The 14,842-nt window shown below is 38.2% G+C and overlaps 1 non-coding gene across 1 annotated transcript; it reads right to left on the minus strand.

Annotated features, from left to right (window-relative positions):
* Window positions 1-10,817: 10,817 nt before the first annotated feature.
* On the minus strand, window positions 10,818-10,936 carry LOC137860765 (5S ribosomal RNA). The gene has a single exon (XR_011099161.1). It is a non-coding gene; the product is annotated as a 5S ribosomal RNA (ribosomal RNA).
* Window positions 10,937-14,842: the final 3,906 nt, after the last annotated feature.

Here is a 14,842-nt window from a genome sequence, read left to right on the forward strand (position 1 = left end):
CTTGAAGTGCTTAACCTTCTCTTCGCAGTTTGGCTCCAATATGTAATTATATACAATTATCAGCACTTTGATTGTAGTGTCCTCAATTATTGTAAGAAAAAAATTCTAACCTTCATCATTCTGGGGAATAAAAGTTGAAAGTGTGAATACTAAAAAGCAAAGCAGATGAACAGAAATTAAATGCTATTTAATTCATTATTGTTTACTCAGTTTCAGGGATTATGTAGGTATGGACTCATGCTTTCTGATACTTTGAAAGGTAATAGCTAATAGGCCTTCAATCAAGTCATTGCTGTTAACACTAAGACATTGCTTTCCTGCACAATACTGCAGCAGAAAGGAAATTTAAAGCCCCTAGGGCACTGTCCTGGGATCTAGAAATCATAAGCTCTATTCTCTAGTCTATATTACAGATTTGGAAGGTGGAAGATCATTTTACTAGGATCAGCCATATTTTAGTCTTCCTGCTTTCAGAACTGTCAATATGTTTTGACATCATCTATGTAAAAGGCAGTGAACATCCAATTCTAACAAGAATTATTTCATCACTATTTTACTCTTTATAATTCAATGATCTCAATGCAGATTCAGTTAAGTTAAATTAAGTTAAATCAGTTAAGATATAGGGTGGGTGTTTGTAGGTAAAACAGTTATACATTCAGTAATGCAGTGTCAAAAACTGCATTCTCATTTTTATGAGGGCTACTTTTACTTTTGTAAAACAGTACTATAAAAGACAGTGCGCCTTATAAGTCCTCAAGTACATTTCCACATAGGTATGAACATAACCTGAAGACAACAAATGCACTATATATAAAAATACCCCAAATAATTAGTGTGAATTAGGTAAATATTGCTGCAATTTGTTTTAAAGGATGTGGAAATATGCAATCATGGTATAGCTATGTAGAGAGTAATTTGCTAAGAAGTGGCTTTGATTTGGGGAGTCATTGATAGCATAAGCACATGTTTTGGTCTGATCACAGCATCTCAATAGTCTGGGTGGGCTGAGCCAACCTGGAAGGTATTTGAGAACATAAAGCATTTTCTGTCCTTTGCCTGTCCTTCTGTTTCCATGGGATTACTTTCAAAATGGTATTTTATATGAATTTTCAAATCTGTCTGTATGGCTTTTTTTAAAAAAAAAAAGAGTAAAAACTATTTTTTAGTATTTTAGAAATTAGTATTTATTAGAAATTAGTATTTATTTAGAAATTAGTATTTATTTAGAATTTTAGTATTTTAGAAACGAGATCTCACTTTTCCTTTCTTCCGATGTGAGTGGATAGCAACTTCAGATTTTCTGTGAATTTTTCCTTTAATAAATAATGTCAAATTTACATTAGGCTTGATCACAATCACAGCGGGAGATGTCTAAGGTCTACATGTTGCTCACCTGGGCCATTCTTCAGCATGCTGTTCTTTGTTATTCTTTATGTTGATATGCTATTAAGGCTGTCTAATTTCACCTAATCCGAATTAAATGCAATCTGAAATACCTGACCTATATCCCTCTGAATTTTCTTTATTCTGAGGAATTACAATAATGCATCTTTAGAGTGGTTTTCAATCTTCTTTTCCTGACTTTTTCTAATGCTTCTGGTAAATTGATGGTACTTTGCCATTCAGCTACTTCAGAATTCTTGGCTTCTGTCTCCATGAGAGGCCTAGAAACAGTATTTCTAAAATTCATGTCTAAATTTTCACTTCATTTCCTGACCAGTCATATTAATTTCTTTCACCTTGATTGCCCATTTCTCTAAACTAATAAATCCGAGTCCTGCATTTTCAGTTTATGAACCCTTTTATTTGTACAATGTCCTGTTTTCACTCCAAATTTACCTCATACCACATAAAATAAAAAGGCTCAACAGTCAGTAGCCATGTTAGATATCTGTACAGTTGCAGACATTTTCCTCTGTAACCATATTTCCATCTTCCTCTATCCATCATAACTGTCTTTCTGACAGAACTGTCATGACAGATTGCCAGGAATCGATTTAGTTTTCACCAGAACTTTTATGTCTGTTAGGCTTGCTTCTTAATTCAGTGATGTTCTATATGCTTTGAGTCAGAAAGTTAAGTATCTTATTTCTCCTTGTATGTTTGCTTACATTTTCTCTTTCCATGTGATTGTGGATGATGATTCTTTTCAGTTTCATTTCCCCGCTTTGTGATGGATGTACACTATTGAAGCTTTAAACTTTTTGATCTCATATTTTATTAAAAAAATATATATATGCATATAGTAAATTTAACTAGAATAAGATCGTCTTGACAAAGGGATTACATGTATCTTATTATTTTTCCATCTTCATCTCCCCATTTCCAGCTTCTTCAAGAGATTCTAAAACAAAGGTTTTAAAAAAAAAAAAAGAACATAGATCATAGTTACTGCCTAGGAAATTCTGTGTGGTCCCTCAGGTTCTTTCTATATGTGGTTCCTCTTTGGTTATATTTGTGTCAGTTAGAACTTTCTTTGTACCCTCCTACAGCTTTTCCATGTGTTTAATTTAGAGGAAAATTAAATCAGGAACGTGCATAATTTCTGGAATGTCATAATCATTATGTTGCTAATGAAACTTGTTTGAAGACAAGATATAGTAAATTGTCACTTTCTCAAATCATTTAGGCTGGCCGAAGTCTAAGTGAATTAGAACCCTTGCAATTCAATATTTAATTCAGTGCAATACATCATAGTATTCAATAAAGATTAAATAATAAATATTATGACATCATGTTTGTTCATTTAATAAATGTGTATGGTCCTTGGACTATCAATATTGCAGCAGTGGTAATCTTGATAGCATGTTCTCAGCAGGGCCAATAAAAACTGGGGATTAGAATGAAATCCATCAATAGAGCATATTTAACATATACTTAATTCAAGCAAATAACTACAATCTATTCAACTTGTTTTTGCACATATACACACAGCTTTGCTAGAGGAACAATAAGACCGTTCCATCATAATGTTCTTCTACATGGCAGTGTCATTCTGTTTTTCCACAGCTTGTTAATACACATGATTTAGGCTATGCAAATTAGTTTTAAAAAGAGTTTTTTTCCCCCCAGTTATTTAAATAGTAGTCATGCACCAGTCCAAGATAGAACTGCCTTTTGATTTTTTTTCTCAAAGATACCACTTTTACAATAACCTGGGTTCTCTGAATTCAGCAGAATTACTTTTAATTTACATGATGTGAGAAAATATGGCCTTTAGTCACAGATTTCCCATCCAGCAGCATATTACTGTCATATTCACATGCATATGTAAACACATAGATGTTAATGTGAGAATATAAAGAGTCCATTTTACTTTTTCTTAGTTTTGATTATGCAGATGTTAATTTGCATATTTGGAAAAGGTAGGTTTCATTCAGGAGAAGCAGGGAGAAAAATCATAAAACAAATTTTGTAACTCATAAAGCATTTATTCTACATGTTTTTGTTCTACAGCTGAAATAAGATGAAAAAAAAAAATAGAAACCCTTTCTCATCTTTCTCTGACATCAGTGCAGAACTGTTCACAAAATAAATGTTATTCCTGCATGTTAGCAGGCTGTGAAAGTAAGGCTTGAAATGGCTGCCTGATTACAACCTTAACACCAACACCTCCTTAATCAGCACTCCTTAACTCCCTCCAAATAAGCTCTGTATGATGTTATGATTTATTATATTGACTATGGCTTTTTTCCATTTTGCTTTTTAGGATCTCTTAGAAAGTTGTAATTTAGTTCCTCCCCACCCCCTGCTTCCACTTAGTGAAGTGGCTGCCTTTGATTAGATTTGCTAGGATTTAGTTCAGAGAGAATTCATATTTTTTTTAACTCCAGGAAAAAAAAAAAAAAGTCTAAAAGAATAAGCGTTAATAGGTTCACTGCCAAAATAAACTAAAACAGAATCCACAGTATTAGATCTTTGATATAATTTACTTTAATATTTTGCTTTCTACATAAAAGATAGGAATAAAATTTTCTTCTCTCATAGCCTCTCAATTTACTTTTTGAGGAAAATGTTGAATCAAAAAGATAAGACTTTCCAGAGTTTTGAAGCAGAAGAGGCAATTTATTCACTACAGAACCTTTCAGAATGAACAACTATTTCTCGGGAGTTTTCAACCAATTATAAAATGAAACATGTCTTCTTATTTTGAACAATATATTCTCCCTATGTGGAAGAGATTACTTCTACTAAAGGACGTTTCTATTAATACCTTGTAGAGCCTACGATGAACTACAGTACATCAAAATAGTATTTCAGAAATCAGAACATAATCAGAAAATATTCTGTACAATTACAGTCTTCTGCAATACATTATTAGCTCTAACCTTGATCTCTAACCCTGTCATATAAAAAGTTTACCTAGTGGGCACATAATCATCTATCATTTTACAATGTGATTTTTTCCCCCCCTCAGATTCCATTGCATATATTGTTTTGATGGTTTTGAAACAGATACACAGTCGGACAAACCAATTATCTTACTCCTTGCCTGCTAAGGATAAAAAATATGTTATGAATCTTAGCCCATAGGTGACTTACATAGCTATCGAAGGATGGGGAAGAGGTTTTAAAATCCTTTTTTTTTTTTTTTTTTTTTTTTTATGGTATCTTTGTGACAATCAGCAAGATAAAAATTTTAATTTATCATTTTCTGAAAAAAAAAAAAAAAAGAAAAGCTCTGGTGCTGTATTGTAGTTATACTCAAAAATGGTACTTTACTTGACAAATCAGCTTTACCTCAATATCTATTAAAATGTGGAGAAAATGTGACAAGTACAGATGAGGAAATAATTAATGTAAAGTATATAACATGATTTAAGTGTGCAGTTCTGTTGGAACAATGTTTATTGAAAGATGGCATTATGATGACAAAAAAAGTGTGTTATTTGAAAAAAATTCCAAAGAAGGTTTTCAGACTTTCTGCATTCTCTTAAGTGTTTGATTGTGTAGCTTTAGGGAAACAGAAGGGTGAAAATTTCAACAAGATGCACAAACCTTACATAATGCAGTAATTCAACAAACTACTTGAATTTGATTTAGGATTCACATTTGCACTGACTGTGATAAGATACAGCCTCTTAGAAGGCCTGTTTATGAGAGATATACAAATTAATATATACAATACCTGCATGCTGTTTTAGGTACGAAAAGGAAACTGTTCCAGATGAATTCTAAGTCTTTGAACTGCTTCCAGTAATATTAGTCTGATAATTGAAACCTACTTTTATTACCTGTGAACGACAACTTCGTCTCCATCCTGTCATCAACAGTCAGTAATTTTTCCACAGAAGGAGAAAATACAAAATTCCAGAAACTTATAAAGAGGAAAACAAAATACAACAGAAAATATTTTTTCCTTTTCCATAACTTCTTGAGTGAGCCAGATTAATAATATCAAGTCTTGGAATGTTTCAGCATCAATCCACTTCAACTGCTTTGAGCTCAGTTTAATCGTTCTTCTTAGTCATTGCTGAAGGTTTTATAAATGTATACATCTGAACCTAAATGAATCTAACAGACAACACTTCTCCACAAGGGGTGGACTTTCTAATTTGAAGCTTGGCTGCTGATCAGTCATCCTGTGGCCCTGAAATCTGGCCATCAAAAATTCAGCCACTTTCATGACATTTCACATTCTTTGACTAATCTAATCTGAAAAAAAAAAAAAAAAAAAATCATCTTAGCCTTTTAAATTGAAAACAAGTTCTTTCCTATGCAATAGGTTGTAGGTCAGTGGGAACTAGCCTGTTCCCATTGTTTTCAGGATTGTTTTAAATTATTTGCTTGGGTAATTATTCTATACATGAAGCTATCCCTGAAGTCTTTTGGTTTCAAAGACATATTTGAACAGAGCAATGAATTAGAAGGAGATTTACTTCCCTGCGGGTCTCTGACGACCTGGCTAACTACACTGGCAACCTTCAAAACCCCTTTTGAACAAAGGGTCTTCTACAGTAACTTCTCTTAACAAAACCGGAAATTCTTGCTTGAGGATATCAGTTCAAATACATAAGGAGAAAAACAAAACAGTATCATTCTTATTTTTATAAAAAATTTTTCTTGGCAGAAAGCAATGCAAGAACTAGATCAAATAGCCAACTGTTTCTTCTAACAACAGTCTTCAGTTAGCAAGTTCCTCTAAACAGAAAGAGAAATCTCACCTAATTCAAGTATCTATTTTGACCATTTATCAAAGAGTGGTTACAATCCTTCCTGTAGATAATCTTCTGACATAAACATTTGTATTCGTTGTCCTATTTGCAGTTATTAACACCTCTTCTAATGTTCATGTGGAATACTTACACTCTTGGTCCATTTTCATTCTCTAACAGGTGTCATACAAGGTGTAAAAGCGACAAAAGCTAGAAAATTGAAAGGTGCAGCACCGTCAAGACACAGTTAAGACAAAACCATCCATGTTAGGATTAAATTCCAACTAAGTGTCTTCTTTTTCAAAATCACTCAGAATTCCTAGTCATCTACTTTTATGAACTCCCTAGCATTAAGCCATTATTACAAGGACTGGTTCTTTTTCATAACAAAACCATTTTCAACTTGTTAACAGACTTTTCTATGGTGGAGTTGAATTTCTTTGTCAAATTCAAAGATTGCAGTCTAGCATCTAAGCTTCAATTACAAATACATAAAAAATATTAAAGATGCTCAATTAAACTATTGTGTAAGTATGAATGATATAAAATTCTATCTTGGGTGGGATGATCCTCAGAATAGCAGTCACAGTGCAAGTTAAAATGGGAATAGCCTATATATTAAGATTCTAACCCCATGAATGAGTGCTTCACAGAATCACAGAATCACAGAATTTCTAGGTTGGGAGAGACCTCAAGATCATCGAGTCCAGCCTCTGACCTAACGCTAGCAGCCCCCACTAAACCATATCACTAAGCTCTACATCTAAACATCTTTTAAAGACTTCCAAGGATGGTGACTCCACCACTTCCCTGGGCAGCCTGTTCCAATGCCTCACAACCCTCTCAGTAAAGAAGTTCTTCCTAACATCCAACCTAAAACTCCCCTGGCGCAACTTTAGCCCATTCCCCCTCGTCCTGTCACCAGGCATGTGGGAGAACAGACCAATCCCCACCTCGCTACAGCCTCCTTTAAGGTACCTGTAGAGAGTGATAAGGTCGCCCCTGAGCCTCCTTTTCTCCAGGCTGAACAAGCCCAGCTCCCTCAGCTGCTCCTCGTAAGACTTGTTCTCCAGACCCCTCAATAGCTTCGTTGCCCTACTCTGGACTCTTTCGAGCACCTCGATGTCCTTCTTGTAGCGAGGGGCCCAAAACTGAACACAGTACTCGAGGTGTGGCTTCACCAGAGCTGAGTACAGGGGGACAATCACTTCCCTAGACCTGCTGGCCACACTGCTTCTTATGCAAGCCAGGATGCCGTTGGCCTTCTTGGCCACCAGAGCACACTGCTGGCTCATATTTAGCTGACTATCCACCAATACTGCCAGGTGGAGAAGGACCTGGGAGCTTTCCAACCACTCATCTCCCAGCCTGTAGCTCTGCTTGGGGTTATTGCGCCCCAGGTGCAGGACCCAGCACTTGGCCTTGTTGAACTTCATACAGTTGACCTCAGCCCATTGGTCCAGCCTATCCAGATCCTCCTGCAGAGCCTTCCTACCCTCAAGCAGATCGACACATGCACATAGCTTGGTGTCATCTGCGAACTTACTGAGGGTGCACTCAATGACCTCATCCAGATCATCGATGAAGATATTAAGGAGGACCGGCCCCAGCACCGAGCCCTGCGGAACGCCACTAGTGACCGGCCTGCAACTGGATTTGACGCCATTCAGCACGTCTCTTTGGGCCCGGCTATCCAGCCAGTTTCTAACCCAATGAAGTGTGCGCCAGTCCAAGCCACGAGCAGCTAGTTTCTTGAGGAGAATATTGTGGGAAGCAGTGTCAAAAGCCTTGCTGAAGTCAAGGTAGACCACATCCACAGCCTTTCCCTCATCCACCCAGCGCGTCACTTTGCCATATAAGGAGATCAGGTTCATCAAGCAGGACCTGCCTTTCATAAACCCATGCTGACTGGGCCTGATCGCCTGCTGGCCCTGCAAGTGCTGCGTGATTACATTCAAGTTAATCTGCTCCATGAGCTTCCCTGGCACTGAGGTCAAACTGACAGGCCTATAGTTTCCTGGGTTTGCCCTCCGGCCCTTCTTGTAGATGGGCGTCACATTTGCTATATATTAATATGTCGACTGGGACCTCCCCTGATAGCCAGTACTGTTGATAAATGATGGTAAGCGGCTTGGCCAGCTCCTCTGCCAGTTCTCTCAGTACCCTCAGGTGGATCCCATCTGGCCCCATTGACTTGTGCAAATCCAAGTGCTGTACCAGGTCACCAACCAGTTCTTTGTGGATAGTGAGGGCCACATCCTGCTCCCCATCCCCTTCTACCAACTCAGGGTATTGAGTATCCAGAGAGCAACTGGTTCTGCTGCTAAAGACTGAGGCGAAGAAGGCATTAAGCACCTCCACCTTTTCCTCATCTTTTGTAACTATGTTTCCCTCCGCATCCAGTAAAGGATGGAGATTCTCCTTAGTCCTCCTTTTTGTGTTGATGTATTTATAAAAACATTTAAAACATTTTTTGTTATCTTTAACGGCAGTAGCCAGATTGAGCTCCAGATGAGCTTTGGCCTTTTTAATTTTGTCCCTGCACAACCTCACAACATCCTTATAGTCAGCACAAGTGGCCTGCCCTCTTTTCCAAAGATTATAAACCCTCTTTTCTCTCCTAAGCTCAAGCCACAATTCTCTGTTCAGCCAGGCCAGTCTTCTTCCTCACCGGCTCATCTTTGGGCATGTGGGGACAGACCATTCCTGCGCCATTAAGATATCATTCTTGAAGAGCGCCCAGCCTTCCTGGACTCCTCTGCCCTTCAGAACCGCCTCCCAAGGGACTCGGCTAACCAGTGTCCTGAGCAGCTCAAAGTCAGTCCTCCGGAAGTCCAATACAGCGGTTTTACTGGTCCCCTTCCTGGCCTCGCCAAGAATAGAGAACTCCACCATTTTGTGGTTACTCTGCCTAAGACAGCTCCCGACAACCACATCCTCCACCAGTCCTTCTCTATTCGTGAAGAAAAGGTCTAGCGGGGCACCTCCCCTGGTAGGCTCACTAACCAGCTGCTTCAGGAAGCTATCTTCCACGCTCTCCAGAAACCTCCTAGACTGCTTTCTCTGGGCTGTGTTGTGCTTCCAGGATATATCTGGGAAGCTGAAGTCCCCAACAAGAACAAGTGCCGACAATTTCACAACTTCTGTCAGCTGCCTGTAGAACTCGTCATCAGTCTCCTCATCCTGGTTCGGCGGTCTATAACAGGCCCCCACCAGGACGTTAGCGTTGTTGGCCTTTCCACCTATCCTAACCCACAGGGACTCAACCTTATCATTCCCAGCCTCAAGTTCTACAACATCGAAAGATTCTCTAATATAGAGAGCCACACCACCACCCCTTCTGTGCTGCCTGTCCCTTCTGAAGAGCTTATATCCAGTCATTGCAGCACTCCAGTCATGAGAGTGGTCCCACCATGTCTCCATGATGGCAACCAAGTCATGGCCTGCCTGCTGCACAATGGCTTCCAGCTCTTCCTGTTTGTTACCCATGCTGTGTGCATTAGTGTAGATGCACTTCAGTTGGGCCATTGCCTTATCCCCCGGCCTTGCCATTGTTCCCCCTGGCACAGCTCCAACAAGCCTTGTTTCAGCCCTGTCCCCCTTCTTACCTAGTTTAAAGCCCTCTCAATGAGCCCCGCCAGCTCCTGGCCTAGGATCCGTTTTCCCCTTAGAGATAGGGACCTGTCTGCGGCCATCAGGCTGGGTGCCAAGCAAAGTGCACCATGGTCAAAAAACCCAAGATTTCTGTGTTGGCACCAGCCCCTGAGCCATGTGTTTATCAGGTGGGCTTTCCATGTCCTCTCTGTACCCCTCCCTGCCACCATAGGGATGGATGCAAACACCACCTGTACTTCCGCTCCATCCACTAACCGTCCCAGTCCCCTAAAGTCCCATTTGATAGCCTTCAGGCTTCTCTCTTCAACTTCATCACTGCCAGCCTGGACTATCAAAAGAGGATAATAGTCAGAGGGGTGAACCAGGTTGGGAAGCTTTCTGGCAATGTCCCTGACCGTGGCTCCAGGGAGGCAGCAGACTTCCCTATGGTTAGGATCAGGCCAACAAATAGGGCCCTCTGTTCCCCTGAGAAGAGAGTCACCTACAACAATCACCCTTCTTTCTGTCTTGGTGGAGGCAGTCCTGAGGCGTGGAGTTGACCTCCTCGCCCTAGGCATCCTCCTGGGTAGGCTTCCTATCTCATCCTCACCCCCTGGTCTCTCAAGCTCCATGGCCTCAAATTTGTTGCGTAAGGGCACCTGGGAAGGTGGGGCCGGTGGGGGAGGGCATGGCCTGTGATGTCGAGCAGGGACCTGTTTCCATTCCTCCTCAACACTCAACTCCTAGGTCCCCTCCCTCTGCACAACAGCGACAGGGCAGGGGGTCCACCCCCATTTGGGGTGTCTCACCCCGGTACCTCTCCTTGAGGCCCTGCAGGGAGTCGCTCCACCAGTCTATCTCCCGCTCGCACTCCCTGATATCCCTCAACCTCTCCACCTCCTCCTTGAGCTCCACCACCATGCGGATCAGGTCATCCACCTGCTTGCAGCTCACTCACGCAGTTTCTCTGCTTCCCGCTGATGGCAGGAACAGGCTCAGACACTCCCTGCATCTGGTGACCTGAACTGCTGCATTTTTTAACGGGTAGTCGGTCTGGGTGGGTAAAGCCTACAGCACCCGGTATTCCCAGGATGTCTCCCATCCAAGTACTAACCAGGCCCAACCCTTCTTAGCTTCCAAGATCAGATGAGTTTGGGCATTGCCAGGGTGGTATGGCCATAGGCCAAAATAGCTTCAACACCTTTATATTTATGAAAAGGAGGAGACATAAGATGGGAGATTGCTTTTCCAAATAAAATGCTAATATTATTATAAGATTGTCATTTATGTTTGAACAAATCAACATTTCTTTGCTTATGCTAGAGAAAGGGAATTCCTCTGCTTCCTCCTCTCCTCTTACTGGAAAACAAATTCAAAATAGTAATTAGCCAGAGTAAATATTGGAAAGTTTTTGGAATACTAAAGTATATTATAGTCAGTAGTGGATCCTGAAAATAACTTTTTTTGGTAGGAGAATCAGTTTTTTTGTTTGTTTGTTTTTGTCTTTGAAAACTTAAGGAAAGGGAAAAAAAAGAAAAAAAAAAGAAAAAAAAAAAAAAAGGATGCAAAACTAAATTAGCTTACCTGAATGCACAACTAATGAATTTGCCTTAACATGGCAAGCACAGTATGCCATTGCCTTTGTCCCTGACTTATTATATCTAAAAATCAGGTAATAATTTGCACTGGCTTGTTGATCGTAATATGTACATAGATGGGGAAAGATATAGTAATTTTGTGTTAATATCTTATATCTGCTGGGAGGGAAATGTAAAGCTAAAACTATTTTTCACTGGTATAACAAACTAATGATTTCTATATGCTAACCATTATCAATAGGATTACAAAGTCACATGGCAGTTAATACCATGTCATATAAGAGATAAAGATCTAAATACACTTATTGGAAGAATGTGATATCCTACTCATCATTCATTTAGTTAGTAAATCAGATTGCAGTGCTGAAGGCTGTATATGTGACCTATTACTACATATGTAATGACTATCATTTCTGTTCTGCACAGCTAATGAATCAACCTTTAATTTTTTTTTTTTTTTTTACAAAGATGAATGGAAAGCATAGCATACAATAAAAACTTGTCTTTCATCAATTTCAGATGATATGTGTGTGCACACATTCACTTTGTTGGTTGGATTGGCAAGGAAGCCTTTAGTATTTACAATGCCATTGCAAATACTCCAGGTGGTCCCCATAAATTATTTGCATGAGGTTGTACTTCAGGACACAAAGTGACAGTGTGCCAGAATCTAAGTCCGCACATTCTAACAAATATGCCAGAATTGTCACATCACCATATTTTGAACAGTGCATTGTTGCCATTCTGTCATTCTGTACCAAGGGCCTTTGGCTTCTCAGCCCCATGCATCAGCCCTAGAGAGCCACTCACAGCTTTTGGCACTGCTGAAGAAAAAGAGTCTGGGTAGTGATAAAATTTTCCCTCTGACAACCCACCCAACACATGACTTCTGTGTAATCATTTTTGGTTCTATGTAATCATTTTTAGGCATCCAGCATAAAATTGTTCCCCATCATCATACTAGATGGAAGGTGATCTATTTCTTCTAAACCATTAACATTTTCACTGTCTCTCAGAGGGTTTACTCAGATGGTGCACTACTGTAGTCTTTTATAGCTTTCCCTAGTTTGTAGATGTATAGGAAAATGAAGACTATATAGTACCAGTTAGGAAACAAACATGTAACCCATTGCCACAAGATTAATTATAGTGTGAGTTTACTTAGAGCATGAGCTACTTAAGTTTTAGCTCTCTGTATACTTTTAATTTTATATTAAGATCCTTGGTTTTATCATTTGTATATTAATGTCAGCCATCACAGTTCTCCTCTTTAATAAGGCTTGAATAGATTTGATGTTTAATTTTCAAACATCTGGAAATTTGTACCAGCTGAAAAAAAAATATATTATAGTACAGACTATGTTTACCAATAATGCTGTAAATACTCTGGACACCAAAACAAGGCTGCAAATTCAGCACCATTCTCAGAAAGTGAATTTGTTCAATGGAAAACACAATAGTCAAATGTAGTTTAGAGTAGTCAAACTTATTAAAAAAAAAACAAAACAAAACAAAACAAAACAACAACAAAAAAAAAAACAATACCTGAAACCTTGTGCAATCAGATTTAGCCTGAAGTAAATTTTTACAGCTAAGTTATAAACAACCCAAAATAGGAAGTTATATAATAAAAGTGCTGACACCATCTTAACTACAACCTAGAGTTGCAAACAGCAATGCTATAATGAGTCAGATTCATTGTGTCTTTCAAAAACCTGGTTTCCTTTTTAGAACTACTTCACCGCTGATGGCCCACATTTGCATTACATAAACATTCATGATGAAACATCTTACCAGTTCATCTGAACAGCATGGAATAGAGATCATCTTCGTTTAATTAGTTCTGAGTTTGCCTAAAGGCTTTAGGAACTACAAAATTTGCAAGCTTGTTTTTACAAATTAGTTGCAAAGTAGCATCTATCTTTTCTGTTTCTCCATCAAGGTAATATGCTTTTCTCACATGTATCTTTTTTTTCTTTTTTTCCCCCTAATGATCTGTTTCTGATAGTCAGCTGCTTTTTCTGCTCTATAGTTCACTGAGGGCACCATGTTATCTGCATTATTCATTACTGAAGCTATGGTATACCTTGGTTAGATTCTAAACACAAAACAGTTTCTAGGCATAACTTTATGTCTTCCATAAAAATCATGAATTATGTAATGCACAAATCTCTCCACAATAACCTCAATTCTTTCTCTGGCAAGTCAGTTGGCTATTTTTATTAAATATTGCTCATCTGCCATATGGACTCCAGTATTCAAGTTAATTATAAAATTGAAATATGGCAATGCCCTCTGAATCTGTAAAATCATTTTCCAATTAAAACTACTTTAGAACACCGCATATAAAAAATAATTTTATATAATTATGCACATCAAGAATAAGGGATTTTTAATTGCCTAAACATTACAAAAATATCTCCATTTGTTCTCATTGTGCTCTGTATAGAATTTAACATGCCTAAGTGAACAAATGCTATCATTGTTTGAGAAAGCTGGAGTAACTGAAGCAACTGAAAAACAAAAATCACTAATCATAAACAACTACAAATCTCTTTATTTCTGATTGCTAGTTCTACTGTTCCTGGATTTTTCTTAATGTTTCATATTTATGCTTTATACATTTGAAATGGGTAGTTTGTGGAAAATTTTTCTGAACTTTACTTTTAGACATGTTCTATCATCATCGATGAAATTAAGGAATAAATTAATTCTTTTTATACGAGTAGGTGAATTTGCCTCCAGGAGGAAAATATTTATATGTTTAGTCTGGTATTTGGTATGATGAATTAGAGAAATCTTTATGATGACATCTAGCATGCTTTATGCTGAAGCAGGAAAGCACAATATGTAGTGTATTGAAGATCAGGTTAAACAATAGTTGCTAAATAGTTAGCGCTTGCTGGTTTTCCATTCTTTTGTTGAATTGTATATGTACTTCTGTGTAATCTAATAGTGCTTCTCAATATTAAAAAAAAGTAGGGTTTTCTTCAGAATCTTTCTCCATGGGGCACTATCATATGTAAAATTCAGTTATCAACTGCATTTCATGTATTTCGTTAATTCAACATGTCTGGAGAAGTCTTATCAATCCAAGATTTTGCAATGTCCTAGTCACAAATAATTCAGACAATTTAGCATGAACCTGTCCTTAAGTTTTCCCGTGCCAATACAAAAACTTTCATAGCAATCAAATCTTCACAGTTAAGAAAAGATTGTATGATAATGCAATGATAATACATAATGATAACCAAAATTATATTCTCACACAGTTTAATAGTTGACTATAAATTGATCTGAGCTTTTCCCCAAATTGTATTCACTTAATTACTTATCCCTTATAAGACAATAAGGGTGTAAAATGTGTTAAGTGAGAGAATCACAAGGAAAGGAATGGTAGTTCTAGTACCTAACAATTTGACAAGTGCTTAGCTTGGCTCTCACACTGTTGTGAAAGTTGTTGAGTGGATATATCTGTAAAAGGGAAAACTT

This window comes from Anas acuta, chromosome 8 (genome assembly GCF_963932015.1).
Source record: "Anas acuta chromosome 8, bAnaAcu1.1, whole genome shotgun sequence".
Classification (NCBI taxonomy): Eukaryota; Metazoa; Chordata; class Aves; order Anseriformes; family Anatidae; genus Anas; species Anas acuta.